Below are 15401 nucleotides of genomic sequence, written 5' to 3' on the forward strand. Positions count from 1 at the left end.
GTTGCCCTCAGTGCAGACATGTTCGGCACTGCCCCTAGATTGTTCTGATGAGGAATGTAAACCCATATTTCTTAGAGCAGTGGCAAAATATAAACACAAGTGTCCTTTATATAAGCGACATTGCTGCTGTTCCTCTTGCTCTCCCTAACAGAGACCTACCCAAATCATCCCTTCCCCAAATGGGGATTCCTTTAGGTGAGACAGAGACACGCAGACACCATCACTGCGTTAGAGAATATACAATTCGCAGGCTGTATTTATTACAATCAACATAAACACGACATTTTATATCAACAGAATTATTCAATTATCCAAACTTTCACATGCCATTTACAATATTTACATCAAGAATCCTTTGATTAGAGGAACTAATACATGTCATCTCCTATCAACAGGTCTTCAAAAGGAGTCACGGCTGGCTACCCCCAGGCACCATGGCATTGACTATTCCAAATGATTCGGGACCGTGGTCCCCATACACATATCACAAGGCAAACTCACCTGCCCCCTCAAAATAGAGGGAGCGTGGGCCAGCATGAAAAAAGGACCCCCAACATACCGTGCCAGAGCCAACCCAAGACGGGATCCCCCTGGCACCCAATGGTATGGGCCTGTGCAACCGGGCCATACCTTGGTCCCCTGGCGCAGACGCCATCCTCGACATTCTCCGGGGCCATTTAATGGAGTACTGTGAGCGGTTAGGGACAATCGCTATAGCGGGAGTCCCAACCCCTTCACTACACCTCCATGGCAACCCCAGCCCCGGTTTTAAGCCAAAGGCTTCCTAATTTTCTTATCAGCAGGCCGATAGAGGAATCCAACTGCCGGTGATGCTGGCACATGCAGCAAGCAGCTTTGATCCATGGAAAAGAACTCTGGTGCTTCAAAAGAAAAAAGGCAGAAAAGAGCAAAAGCAGCTTCACCACAACGTTCAGCAGCTGCAAGGTCCTGGGTGAGGGCACAGCATCGAGGCCGCCGGGGGCAGCCAGGTGAGGTAAAAAAAGAGGTAACTGTGTGGGGATGCCCTCTCCCTTTTATCCTCACCTGGCTGCCCCTGCGACTGCTCAGGCGCCCCCCTTATCCCCCTCCGGCCAATCACCTATTGCGCGCATACCGCCCGCGAAATTTCAGAACTGCGGCACCACAGTTGCCGCTGCCTGGCACCAGTCCGAACCAGTCCACACCTCTCTTGGGGGCCCGCCATCGGTTAGCATTGCCCTCTCGGCCACTCCACATCTTTTGGTGCCAATAGCCATCCTGTTGACTCTGGCCCCTTGCTCCTCCCTTCCGCTATCACCCTTCGCACTGCTGCAACTTTCCCCTCCAGAGCGAATGTGGGTTTCATAACTACACCCTCACATTGGGCGTATATTTCAAAGACACACCTTTGCTGTTTCTACACTAGGTTCTTTCTCCCAGCATGGAAGGGACAGTGTGCTTCACCTCCAAGGCACATAGGTGAAGTCACTGAAAGCAGTGTCACTCACAATGGTGGTGGCCCTGGCAGCCCAGCCACCATTATTCAGGGCGCTGGTCCGATGGCAGTTTTGTTGGCATCACAGCTGCCACATAGGTTTGCTGATGGTGAAGACAGGGCACAGCACCCTCCACTGGTCTCAAAATGGAGCTGAAGAATTGGATGGGACTGCAGTTTTCTTTAGACAGAAGTTCCCGTATTCCCCTCTTTTAAAAAGTCCCTGATGACTGGAAAGGACCCTCATGGGCTGAGAAAAGGTTGATATATTTTATGAACCTCTACCTCGGCCATGAGTAGCACAGGTAAACCGGCCCTGACCCAACTTTAATGCGGTTTGTGCTCAGTCCTTTTGGTCCTCGGGGCACACCCCTGTGCACCCAGCAGATGTGTACAGTGGGCCACCCGCTGGAGCGTCAAATGGAAGCCGGTCTACACTCATTGGTTGCTGAACCACACCCAAGCCCATCCTCACAAGTTAGACTTCGTCCGTTATTTACAACAAGGAATTCTTTTCAAAGGGTATGTGCATGCCAATATCACATATTATGTGTAATAGACCGTGCATTTGCACAACCTGTCATGTGCCTGTAATTACCCTCCTCATTTGTCCATTCCTCAAACATTAATTATGAATTACTTAAAGTATACTACCATAAGACTTGCAATATTTATGTAACTATTGCTAGTTTTCTGCCCAAACATAAACAAAACATTTATGATTTAGTTTCCGACCTAAATCCTGGCGCCATCTTCCTTACGGAAACATGGCTTAAAGACCGCTAATGCCAGATATCTCAGAAGCCATCCATGCCTGTTTTTCCATCTTACACCTCAACCGACTGGACTGAAATGGCGGCGGTGTTGCCATACTTTTTGAACAAACAATGATATCCCTATAACCTCCATTGACAATCTAACAAATGCTGAAGGACTAATCTTCACCTTAAGATTAACACCAGATTTCACAATGTCAGGTTCATTAACATACAGAATTACAGACTATGCAGCAGATTTTTCCAAAGAAATTACGGAAGCGCTTTAACTTTATGTGATTAAATCTTCTAATTTTAATATACTTGGTGATTTTAATTACCAAGTGGAAGATATCTAAGATGCAGCAGCAAATTATTTTGTTGACAAACTTCTCTACATCTCATTCAAGCAGTAACTGACACCACGCATATTGGAGGTCATGTTAGACCTCATTTTTACTAATATAGAGTTCCATATATGCGACACCCCGATACCGTTACCTTGGTTGCATAATTTGGCTGCATCTTTCTCTATCAAACTACCGACCAGGAAACACAATTCGGTCATGACCCTTATTACGAAGCGGTCATGGCATCAGAACAAAGAGCTTCATCCAAATTCTTTGCTGGCAGCCATAGGCTACAGATGACTGGAGAAGTAAGGCAGGATTCAATATCCTATCATAAATGGATTACCCCAACCTTTGATATAATAGCCCCACAGAAGAATACCAAAAGAACTTTGAGGAGCATGTCTGCCCTTAGTTTAACCTCTAATTTGCCTATAGTCAAGCGGCAATGTTGCGAATTGGAAAGTAAATTGCTTAGCAATCAATCCGATGATGACAGACTCACATACCATAGTGGAATCAATAATTATCATAGGGCGATACAACTGGCTAAAACTGCTTGTTATTCAACTAAGATTGAGACTGCAATTCACTCTTCTAGGACAATCATTGCAATTTTTCATGACTCATTTGGCTGCGGTAAATCAAAAGATCATGGCCTCTCAGATCCTGAGCGACATGTTAGTATTCTATTTCATACAAAAATATGTACCATTCAAAATTCCTTCCAAACATCGGATGCCACTCAATTAGGTAGCCCTCATCCTACAAAGGGTCACACCTAAAAGATGTTTTTCTTTATTTCTATTGTGGCAATAGCAATTCTATTGAACAGATGTTCATCAGGGTCTCCAAATGTTCCAAGTCCACCATCTATTCTTATGTTGGCTGCTCTTTCCTTAGGGACAATCCTATGCAACCTTATTAATCCATCAATAGCATCAAGATCCCTACCTGATTCCTAGAATCTTGAGCAAGCCTCTCCCATTCTGAAAAAGGCCACTGCAGACCCTGACGTTCCAGCTAATTACAGATCTATTTGATTGCTTCCTGCTCAGGTAAAGATGCTGTAAATTAATGCAAATTCTCAGCTGTCATACTTTCTTGAATGAAACAAAATCCCGGATAGCTCGCTACTTGGTTTCTGCGCTGCCCATAGCACAGAATCTATCATACTTACAGCTCTGACCATCTCAAGCAGCATTTGGAAGAGGGTGACATCATCCTACTTGATTTATAGGCAGCAATGGACACATATCACATTAGTTTCTCATCCACCACCTAATGGAGATCAGTGTAGTAGGAACAGCTCTTGCCGGCTCTTACAATTTCTCACTTACAGGTTACCAGCAGTTAGACTCCCCCCCATTATTCTTCTCTCTAACAGTTCTACTTGATTGTGAAATCCCACAGGGGTAATATTACAAGGCTCCTTTGGCAGAGTTGAAATAGGGTTTTGGTTTTGAAGTATTATCCTAGGTGGAAGATACATAATTGATTATTTCTCTTGGCAATGACCACTGTTACGGCCGACAAAGATTTGTGTAATGCCTGGTACAGGTAGCCTCTTGGATAAATGATAACCACTTCAAACTCAACTCAAACAAAACTGAGTTGTTGATTCTGGGTCCTAAGCAACAAGCATGGAAGGGCGACTGCAGGCCATCAGATATGGCTTTGCCTACTTCCCCTGTAAAGTTGTTCTACCTTTCTCTGCAAGACAAACTGTGATTCATGCGCTAATAGCTTCCAGGATTGATTAGTCTAATTCACTTCACTGGGGCCTGCCAGGCAGGGTCATTACAAAACTTTAGTTGGTCCAATACTTGGCGACAAGGCTACTGCTTGACATTCCTAGACATTGCTCTACAGAATCCAGATTAAAAGATCTACATGGTCTACCAGTTGGCAGAAGGATTCAATTCAAACGTTAATACACACCCAAAGAGTCATTTACAAGTCTGGTCCCCTAAACCTTCAGAAACTTTTTTAACCTAATGTTCCCATAAGACCTGTAAGGTCTACAAATGTCCTCTGTATCCTTTCACTGAGATTCCATGTCCGAGTTAAGGACGGCAGCTGCGTTGCAATGGTAGGTGAAAGATTATGGAACAAGTAACATCCAACTCTGTGTGCAACTTCAGACCATTTGTCTTTTTACAAAAACCTAAAAACCTGGTTCTTCTTACAGCAGTGAGGCCTCAGCTTAGTACTGGCTGCTTTTTTCTCTTTACTTTTCCTTACCTCAGGCACAAATTAGCTAACTGAGGTATCAATGCCTAAAAGTTCTTCTTGAGCATATCCCGTGCTCCATATAAATACATTGAATTACATTACAATTTCACTTCTGTGGACCCCAACTGAATCATTACTAAAAAGCAGGTACCCCAGCCTAAGCAATTTGAAAGTTGTAGCTTTTCAGATTTTAGTTTTATTTCTAAAAGACAAAACGTTTGGTAGATTCTAGCATATCATGCATGTGTTTTGCTCCTAATGCATGTATCTTTTTTGTTAGCACATACCAGTGCTTAAGTTGAAGCCACCAATCATCAATACTAGATTCTGTTTGCTTGTTTACATTAATTGGCCACACTCTTACAGCCAATATCATGTAATAGAGTACTTAAAAATTCAATATTCAGCAAATTATGAATTGCCTATTTTAATTAGTAGTGTAATTTTTACTGTGATGGAATGTATTTATTGTTTTTTATTGTGTCTAAGGCTCTCTGCGATTGCAGACATGTAAGCTTCATAAAGTACTTTTTCAGGTGTAGCAAGACTGGATTCTATTAATTTGATAGGACTTCTCTGACCGTTCATGTCCTATTTTCTCAAGCCCCAACAGTACCCAAAGCTTGTGCTGCCAAAGCTCATATGACGATGGTATGTTTGGCCATTAACAGGAGGTGAGATATTTGTTTGCCTTCTGAGGACTGTAAGGGGTATGTCTCCTCTGCAGGTCTGCCCAGGAAGGCAGACTCAGGTAGCTTGTCTGTGGTTTCGCCACAGACTTCCCAGATGTCTAAATAAATCCGGTCCCAAAATCCTTCAGCCCATTGGTATAGCCACCAGGTACTAGTTAGTGAAGCACCACTGCTTATCTGTTCCCCCTGCAGCCATTACATCCAGGATCTTAACTGAAAGGCTTAATGGAAGAACAGCAAGTTGGGCTACCTGAACACCATCACTCAGGTGTCTCATGTAAGCCTTTGCAGAAAGCCTTGTTCTCTCGCCTTCTCAGATATAGGCCATGCAAGCTGCTTGTACTCATGCCATATCCTGCCTTCCCTGGGGGACTGTAAGGTCCTGAAAGATGTACAGGATCCACCGGAGTAGTGCCATTTTCAGTGCAGCTATTCTTCCCACTCTAGAGAGAGCTTTGTTTTTTCAGGCTGGCAAGGTTTACCTAGTGTCACAAAACAGTAATTCAAAGTTTGGTCTGGCAGAGGCCAGAGGGCCAGGCGCCAGCTGGATGCTTCAATACTGAACTTTGTCCAGAGTTCAGCGACATGATGTTGCGTGTTTCAGTTTTCGGCAAGAGTACCCCCCCCCCCCCCCCAGCTAGCACCAAGCCGTCAAATTCGGTGTTATTGATCTAGAAACATGGCACCACCCGGTCTTCATCAAGCAGTGGACTAAGAGCTGGGATGGACTGCAATGGGTCAGTGATGGTGAGAAATATGTTATCTGCCAAGACACACAGCTTAAATGTGTCATGACAGAAGGAAATTCCCTTAATCCAGGGATGTCCTCAAATTTCCTGTATGAAGTGCTCTAGAAAATAAATTGGGGAACACGGCACCCCTGTTGATGCCCCTGCCTATGTGCAAATAAGCAGAAGGCTGGCCACTAACCTTCACTCTTGCTCGCGGATTGTAGTGCCCAAGCCAAAACCTCTTAGGCACATCAAATGCCATTCCCATGTCCCCAATGTCAAATGTTTTTTAGTGTTGAAAGACGGGAGGACTGCCTCCTTCACTTTCTTCCTTGCAACATCTATGAAATGTAAGGCCTTCTCTGTGTTATCGCTTGCTGTTCGAAGAAGTATGAAGGCTTCCAGGTCTGGGTGGGTCATATCTGGAAAACATTTTTCTTATCGATTGGCTGAAACTTAAGCAAAAATCTTGAGCTGTGTGAAATTAGCCCACCTATCCCTAGACAGGCTCCTTTACCTGCATTTAAGTATTTAAATAGTGTAATCAAGATAGGGAGGAGCTGAGGTGCACAAAGATTGAAGTAGGGATCTGTCTGGGCCTGGCCCCTTAGAAGGTTTTGATTGCCCAATGACCCTCAGTATTTTGGCTGCAGAGATGGGCTCATCTAGTGTGTTAGAAGACTTTGATGGCAATCTAGGGAGTACAACAGAGTCTAGATAGGCTGTTCATGTCATCTGGGAGGTGTAGTCGGTGGGGTATAGGAACGGGTAGTACGCACAAACCACCTGTTTGCCCTCAGTCACTTTGGGTATAGTGCTAGTCTCATCCTTAATCTCACCAATGTGCATGCAATCCTGCTAAGATTGCAATTTATGTGTCATTAAAGTGCCTGGTTTATGTTCCCCTCCCCCTTGAGTGACACAGCCGGGACCTCTAGATGGAGGGAATCTGCTCCTACATACGGATATCATTTTAACTGTATACTAATGAAATAAATATATTTGAAGAACTTAACCTGATCAAACAAACGAAGAATAAGGAAACATATTTGACTGGGACTACTAGAGGAAGGTATAGCTATATTTCTTGAAGTTGGAGGGAAACAAGTTGAAACCTTCTTTACACTTAAGTGATTGCCCTGAAGAAGTCCGCTTGGACGAAACGCGTCGGCTACGCTGTTTATGTCTTTTACATTTGTAAAGAAAAGAAGAATATAATAAAGAAACAATTGTGAAATCACACCTGCTGAATGGACTGATATATTACATGATTGCAAAATAACGTTGTGGAGTGCTGGATCTCAGTGTTTTGTTGACATGTTGCTGGATCTTTTGATCCTAAGGAGGTTTAGGGGTATCTAACCTCATGATCCGTGGCACCTGAAAAATATTGATAATTTTTGACCTAACTAGATGAATTGGTGCATTGAGATACCTACCTTATACCCCGTTTCGTTTGTGTATCGTGACAAATGCACAACTAGCAATTCCAATCCAACCCACATATTTCCACTCCACACCACACACATCCACTCCACTCCAAACCAAAACACATTTGTAAAAGAAATTGTCATGTACAGCGCCAATAGCTCAAACTCGCACAAATGCAAGACCTATTGCTTTGCAAATGCTTGTACTGCATTGGCATTTTTTATGGTTCCATATTTTTCCGCTGCTTGGATTGGCAATTTTCATTTTTCCACATTTTTTCCGTACTGACATTGTGCTTCTGAGAACTTTATTTTGGCAGCACTTCTTTTTCTCGTTTCAGATCAGCATTTTTTTTAACACTGTTATTTTTAAGGTTTGCTGCACCTCACTTTCTTTAATTTTTCTCTTTTCTGCTGATTTATATAGCAAAACTTGGCCCGAAGGTATTGGAGTGCTTTACTTGAGCACTGGTTACATTACACAAGGTCAATTTTGTTTTTTATATGGAGCCTGGGCAGCGCATGTGCTGCTCTACAAGGCATGCTGTATTCAGGTATGGACTTGAAGCTCTGCCCACCCTCCACCCATCTTTTCAATTGGCACCTCTAACTGTCTTTTGTAAATGTTGGCTTTTGATTAGTTAATAGGCTTATTAGTCCCTCTTTAGTACTTCCCTGTCTTCTTTTGTAACCTCCCATCAGGAATGGACCTTTCCCCATATGCGCCACAGTTACATCAGATCTGAAACCAAGGGTAACTAGATCGTTCGTCAGCGACTGTAGGCACATGTATGCATTGTATGTTCTCTACAATCGTGTAGGCTAAACGCCTGCTCCTGGTGAAAGCGGACAAAGGTGTATAAATAGCTATATATGTGTGCATATGTATTGATGTATTGTGCATAGCATGTAATCGTGTGCAGTCAGTTTATCATGCCACCTGCATTTGTAAATGTCAACAGAACCCTAACGTGGCAGTGTACGAACATAACAGACACTACCAGCTTATTTTTATATTTCATGCTTTTACAGGCCATACGCCTGAATGTCTTCTATTTGTGTTGGTTTTCAAAACACATAAACATATAAATAAAAGGCAGCATTGAACTTTACAGTGACAATAGCTTAAACTCTCGCAAATGCGAGACCAATTGCATTGCAAATGCTTGGTTTTTTTTGGCATGAGGAGATATTTTGTAGGCATGAGGAGATTAAGTGATTTGTCCAGAATCACAGGATGTTGAGCCAAAGCTGAAACTCGAACCTTGTAGCCAGCATTTTCTTTTTCTTTTGCTTCCTTAGCTGATCCTTGCACAAACATCACGTGCATTGTGCATTCTGTTTGTCATTTTCCATTCTGGGCCTGCCCAGACTGTGATACTTTGCGAGGCTGTGCTCCCCAGGTGCTACACGAAGGCTCTGCAACAGCCCTGAGAGCTACAGTTTGTTGTTTGGGAGAGAGCAGGCCACTTTTCAATAAATAAGCCCGCTCCTTCGAGGGTCGCTGTGGTGTGATCACAGCTGCAAATCTTCACCAGTTGGATTTCACAACCGTTAACATATTTCCAGCTCTCACTGGCAAGCAAAAAGGCTCAACGGGGCACAGCAGTGCCTCTGCAACAGCATAACGTTATGGAAGGTTATCCAAATGGTGGACAGATGTCAAGCAATGGGGAAGAAACCAGGGATTCATTTCCTTTGGCAAAGAAAACAGGCACTGGCAATGCAATTGGTCTCTCATTTACGAGTGTTTGAGCTATTGGCATTGTAAATGACAATGCCTTTTATTAATGTGTTGTTTTAAAAACAGATAAATAAAAGGGATTGTCATTTACAATGCCAAATGCTTAAACTCTCGTAATTGTGAGACCTATTGCATTGCAAATGCGTTAGGCGCCTGTGCTATAAAGATTTTTTTCAAAGTGTTAGGAAAGAGCGTACCCTGCCTGCAAAAGAAGGCAGGACAAAGCTATTTGAGAAAATAGTGCTTGGAGGCTGTAATTAAAACCTACCGAGTAACAACACATGAAACAGGGGGTGTCCTCGTGGGAAGTTACAAAATAAGACAAGGCGGTACTAAGGAGGGACTACTAAGCCTATTGGCCATTGAAAAGCCACAGTTTACAGTAGACAATGACACAAGCCAATGAAAAAAATGTCAGGAGAGTGGGCGGAGCTTCAAGGCCATACCTAAATACAGCATGCCTCACAGAACAGCGCATGCACTGCCCAGGCTCGACCTAAGAAAGTATTGCTGAAAGTCTCCCAACAGGTTGAGCTTAAATCCCAGCTATTACAGTAACCCAAAAAAGGATATTGGATATTTTTTTTCCCAATATGCTTTCCGGGCATGTTCATTTATCGTTTTTGAGATAGACAGTGCACACAATTGTTAAAATTGATGCTTGCTGCCCCTCTACTGCCTTTTATGGTGCTGTAAGAATACATCTCAATATCACCAATTACCAACTTCAGAACCCTGAACGGCCAAGCCATCCAGATATACTCACGCACACCCTCCTACCCCCACCCCAAATTCAGCTATTTTGCTATGTGTTAAGCTCGTCTCGTGCACTATGCTAATTTTATTTATTTTAATCGGAGAGCTGTACTGAATCTGCTAGCTTAGCTTATGGGCTGATAGTCACAGTACGTACCACGAAGGTAGCGTCGAGCCACCGTAAGGTAATAGAGACGTAGAGGTGAAGCATGTTCATGACTAAATCAAATCAACATTATAACAAGCACTGGCAATGCCAATAGGTCTCGCAATGGCTTTGTTTTCTTTATTTCCCGATCAGAGTTTGATAGGAAAATTAAACAAGTTTTTGCAATGCAATCAGTCTCACCTTTGGGACCTTATATGTATTTAGCTATACAGCAGATAAGCTTGGGTGCTGAAACATGTACTGTTCTTTAACACGGAGGGAAAGTAAGCAAAAAACTGCGCGACACGCCAGGTATGGGAACACATGGAGAGAAATATTGCCTTTCAGCTGGAAATGGGTTAGTCCAAAGCTCTGTTTTTAATATAAAATCAGGGCCTTCGGTGGTCAAATCACTGAAAATACAAGATTTCAATAAAATATTATTGTCTACGGGTGCTTGTGAAGGACAATTTCTATGGACTAGAATCTAGAGAATGCTAAAGTGATTCTGGTATTTTATTGACCTCTGCTGGTCGTTTTCTATCAAGAAAGTTAAATAGAGGCAGTTGCCAGAAAAAGAAAAAAAAGAAAGTACCTAAGCAGAAAGCAATTCTGGTATTTTACTGACCTCTGCTGGTCGTTTTCTATCAAAACAGTTAAATAGAGGCAGTTGAACAGAAAAAAGTCCCTAAGCGGAAGCAGATAGTCCTAAGGCTGATCTCCAGAGCCCACAAAGTACATACACATATAAGTATATACTAAAGTATATAATTATATACTAAAGTACATACAAGAGGTCTCGAATGCTCGACCTAAAAATGTAGCACCAAAGCATTTTTTTAGGCAGTATTAACACAGAGGACTCACGTGTGGAGAAGCAACATGAAGAGTGCAGGTGGGAAATGAAGTATAAAAGGGGTAGAGCAAAACGGAGGACAGTGGGGGGCAGAAGCAGCATGGAAGGTACATGTGGGCATAATAGTTTAATAGTGGCTTTGAATGTTAAACATGATGGAAGGCACATATGTAACCTTTGTGCAGATATAGGCCTTACAACAAATGTGGTACCCATTTAAGACAATTTACTGACTGACCCCAAACTTGCAGGCAAAGATGATAAAACGTAATAAATATTTACACCATCTATTACCCATCCATTTAATATGTCTCCTCTTTCAAGTAAGTTGGGTACAGTGAGCAATAGCTGCATATCTATTTCAAAAAGGTGTGCTGTGCTTCACTCGCTGCAATATGTTAAAATAATATCATAGATTAGGCGCCCAGTGACACCCTGGCACAGTGCCTCCCTCTGCACACCGTCTTTATCCCCGGGAGGGTTACACCTTATGTCAAAATAACTCTTGCGTGGGGTTGTTTTTACAATAATGTTTCATTTTAAATTTTTTGATGTTCAATCAACTATTCTTCTTCTCGCTTGAAACATATATAATTCAATTTGCTTCAAATCATATTCAATTCAAACAAAACCTCGATGCATTTTGGACCCTTAGCCCTTCATAAGAAGGTGATTTTCACTATTGAGCAAAAAGAAAAGAGTGTGAACATTTTATCTCCTCCAGAAAAATACTTAAGGAGCAAATAACCATAATTCGTATCCATATCTTACCCATGCTCATAGGTTCCCATAGTCCAAGTACATCACCAAGAATCAAGGAACTCAATGTATGAAAGGGTAGATGTATATCCGGAAATCTCAGAATAGGTTGCTTCCACAATAATGAAGAAACATGTATCCACGCTTCTTAGTGTAAATGTCCTAAAAATAAACCTGGACCTTCTAAACAAAAATAAATCACATGGCCAGTGTCTGCCAAAAGATGTGGGTACCACCTTTGCCGGGCTCAGTTATTCCGGACTATGTGGATACAATCAAGACCACATAAGTGAACTGTTGTGATGTGCTTATTATCTATACACTCTTCCTACTCTGGCTCTCTGCCTGCCTGCTCAGCCTTTGATGAGGTATGTTAGAATGTTGAGGGTGGTTGGGATTCTAGTGTGATCAGTTGGTGAGAAGGGGCTGAGCAGGGAGGACGCTGCTCCTGGTGGGGCATTAAGAAGGAACAGAACATCTTCCTGTAACATGTAACTAATGATTTGGACTGAAGAATAAATCATCATATCATCTATACAAGACCATGCCTGCGCCCATTCATTCTTTTTAACACTGGCGACGATTCAAAGAACCTGCGTGTATTTTTGGACTTGTGAAATTGAAGGGCCTACCTTGGATGAATTTGGGAACTGAAGAAGCGCATAAAAGAAAAAAAAAGAAGTAATCTTGCACTCCACAAGCCCCACCAGTGACCAGAAGATCGGTCAGCCCTATTGTGGACGTGCTAGATGATGAATTTGGGTGAGTGTTTCCCCAAAGGACATTTCTGTCTATCTGGAACGGTCAGTTCTAGCCTGGGCCTGCCGATTTTAAAGCCTGCTCCTGTTCTGGAGTATTTGGAGTTTGCCCTGTAGAAAGAAGCTGTGGGGATTTTACACTGGCAGCGTGTGTTTTTGTATCCTGGGAGGATCTTTTGCGCACAAAAAAAGGACTGTTGTGGTGTTGGGTGTGACCTGTATCAAGCGTTGCTGTGGAGAGACTGACTAACTTACAGACACTCCTTTGTCGGGGGCATAAGTCGAGCCCCAAGGAGTGTTTGCCTGAACTTTGTGCTCGCATGCGAGGCAGCTCTGGGGGTACATCGACGACTTAAGATGGCGGCGATAACGATTGTTTTGTTTGCCGGCCTCTGCATGAGGTTTAAACACTTACCGGTATTCTGTGGGAAGCGCGTGGTTCTCTTTGAGTGTGGGTTTCCACGCGCTGAGTCTTCCTGCAAGTTTCTTTTCGATGCGCGTCATAGCGGGACGTGCATGGACAATGCGGATGTTTCCTTAGCAACCTCACCGTTGTTGTCATTCTACGGCGTTACGTAGTTCAACGTGGGAGCTCGCCGGACGTTGCCTGGTAACCACTGTACTGTGTGGAGACGCTTTTCAAGCTTTCATGTGCTGGGAGCCATCCGGGGCTGACGTCAATCTCAGTGCCGTCATTTCAGGATTTTTGCGGTTTCAAGAGTGCCCTGCATTCGTACTTCCAACTACGTCGTTCACGTTTTGTTAACTATGTTTTTTTTTGTGTTTTGGTTGACGGATAAAGGTGAACAAAACCTGATGGAGTTGGGGGTTTACGCTGTACAATGGTGCCGCATTAAGGAAAAGTTAGTGGAGGAACTGGTTTCAAGGCTTTATCGAACAAACAGTGACACAGTGAAGTTTTTTGTTCGTCTATGCTTACCATGGGGTGGCCCTCGGGTGAGAAGTCGCTCACTGGTCACTTTTGTGTTAATTTATTATTGCACTTCGTTTTTTCTATTGCTGTGATTGTTTCTTATGCCTATGAAACTGTGTTTTGTTTGTCGGGGCCAGTTTTTCTTGGGTTCAAAGTTACCCATGATGTTTTTAGTCTTTAGTTACCTATGAAGTATTTATGGGTGTATTTTTTTTGAGTTCATTTATGGTGGTTTGGCCAGTATATTTTGGGGTTCAAGGACTTACTGGTTTTGCTATGTTGCCCTGAATTGTATGGGGTTGAAGTTTAACCTGTGTTTGTATAGGGTTAAAGGATACCCTAGATGGTCTAGAGTCACCCTTTTGGGTGTGTCTTGGGTTAAGGGATACCCTAAAATTTGTCATGGGTTATGTATATCCATAGTGTTTTGCGTGTGTGTTTTTGGGGTTAAGGGATACCCTAAATTTGTCATGAGTTATTGTTACTCATAGTTATCGCAAGAGTGTTTTAGGGTTAAGGGATACCCTGATTTGTCAGTTAGAGTTACCCATAAAGGATTTTGGGTTTAAAGGTACCCTATGTTGGTTAGGGTTAAGGGATTTAGTCTAAGATCTGTCTTATTGGTAGATCTGTTTTTGTCTTAGTTGTGCAGTTTAGGGTTGTAGATCCCTGTTCTGCCTGTCTTGTGTCTTTTTATGAGGCACAATGGGTACGTTGTAGGGTGTAGTGTAGTGTCTTGTACCCATAGTTGTAGTCTGAGTTTTCATGCTAGTTTTGCAATTTTGTTTTTGATCATTATCAGGGGAAGGATGGTGTTTAATGTTTTGGTTTTTCATCTTCCTTTTCTACTAAATGTGTGTTAAATTTATTTTCATGCATTTTTACTGTTATGATCATTATCGCTGGGGGGGTGATGTTTAATTAGTTGTTATTAATGCATCCTCCTATGCTCAGTGAGTGTTGTATCATCTTAACACATGTTGATTGTTTTTAAATATTATAAGGGGGGAGATGTGTTGTGATGTGCTTATTATCTATACACTCTTCCTACTCTGGCTCTCTGCCTGCCTGCTCAGCCTTTGATGAGGTATGTTAGAATGTTGAGGGTGGTTGGGATTCTAGTGTGATCAGTTGGTGAGAAGGGGCTGAGCAGGGAGGACGCTGCTCCTGGTGGGGCATTAAGAAGGAACAGAACATCTTCCTGTAACATGTAACTAATGATTTGGACTGAAGAATAAATCATCATATCATCTATACAAGACCATGCCTGCGCCCATTCATTCTTTTTAACACAAACCTTTGTTGTATGCAACAGTAAACGTTCCGAAAGTAGCCTGTGAAGGGTACACCATATCTATTCCAAGTGCACATGTGCGCAAGACGTTTCCCGTGGGCTAAACAAAGATTCAAATAGAAACCGAGTAGACAATGTGCATGATAAAAGTTGGTGCGAAAATACTGAACAAAGCCAGTGTACATCATTAGTGTGCGCAGTTCTCTAGTTATACCCCAGTCTTGCTAAGGTGCCAAAATTCGCTACGAACCCCCTTAAGGATTGTTTGTCGACTTACCTAGTGCCCACAAGTCGTGGCAAACTCAAACAGTAGAAAGTCACAAGACAAGCTTCGGCAATGGGCTTCTCTCGGGGTGAATACATACATATTAATGTTAAAGCCACTTCTAAGTACCCACACTCACTTTGCAGTGTAGTGGCCTGGTCGATGGAACCCATATTTATTCCATGTGATGTAATGGTGGTATACTGAGAGTGTGTCAGGT

General features: G+C 42.8%; 1 protein-coding gene across 1 annotated transcript in view; it reads right to left on the bottom strand.

Annotated features, from left to right (window-relative positions):
• The window catches only part of SLC27A2 (solute carrier family 27 member 2), a 426278-nt gene that overhangs the window by 125331 nt on the left and 285546 nt on the right, over positions 1-15401 (bottom strand). The gene's annotated exons all lie outside the window — the stretch shown is intronic.

The sequence above is a fragment of the Triturus cristatus genome, chromosome 3_1, assembly GCF_964204655.1.
Source record: "Triturus cristatus chromosome 3_1, aTriCri1.1, whole genome shotgun sequence".
NCBI classification, from domain to species: Eukaryota; Metazoa; Chordata; class Amphibia; order Caudata; family Salamandridae; genus Triturus; species Triturus cristatus.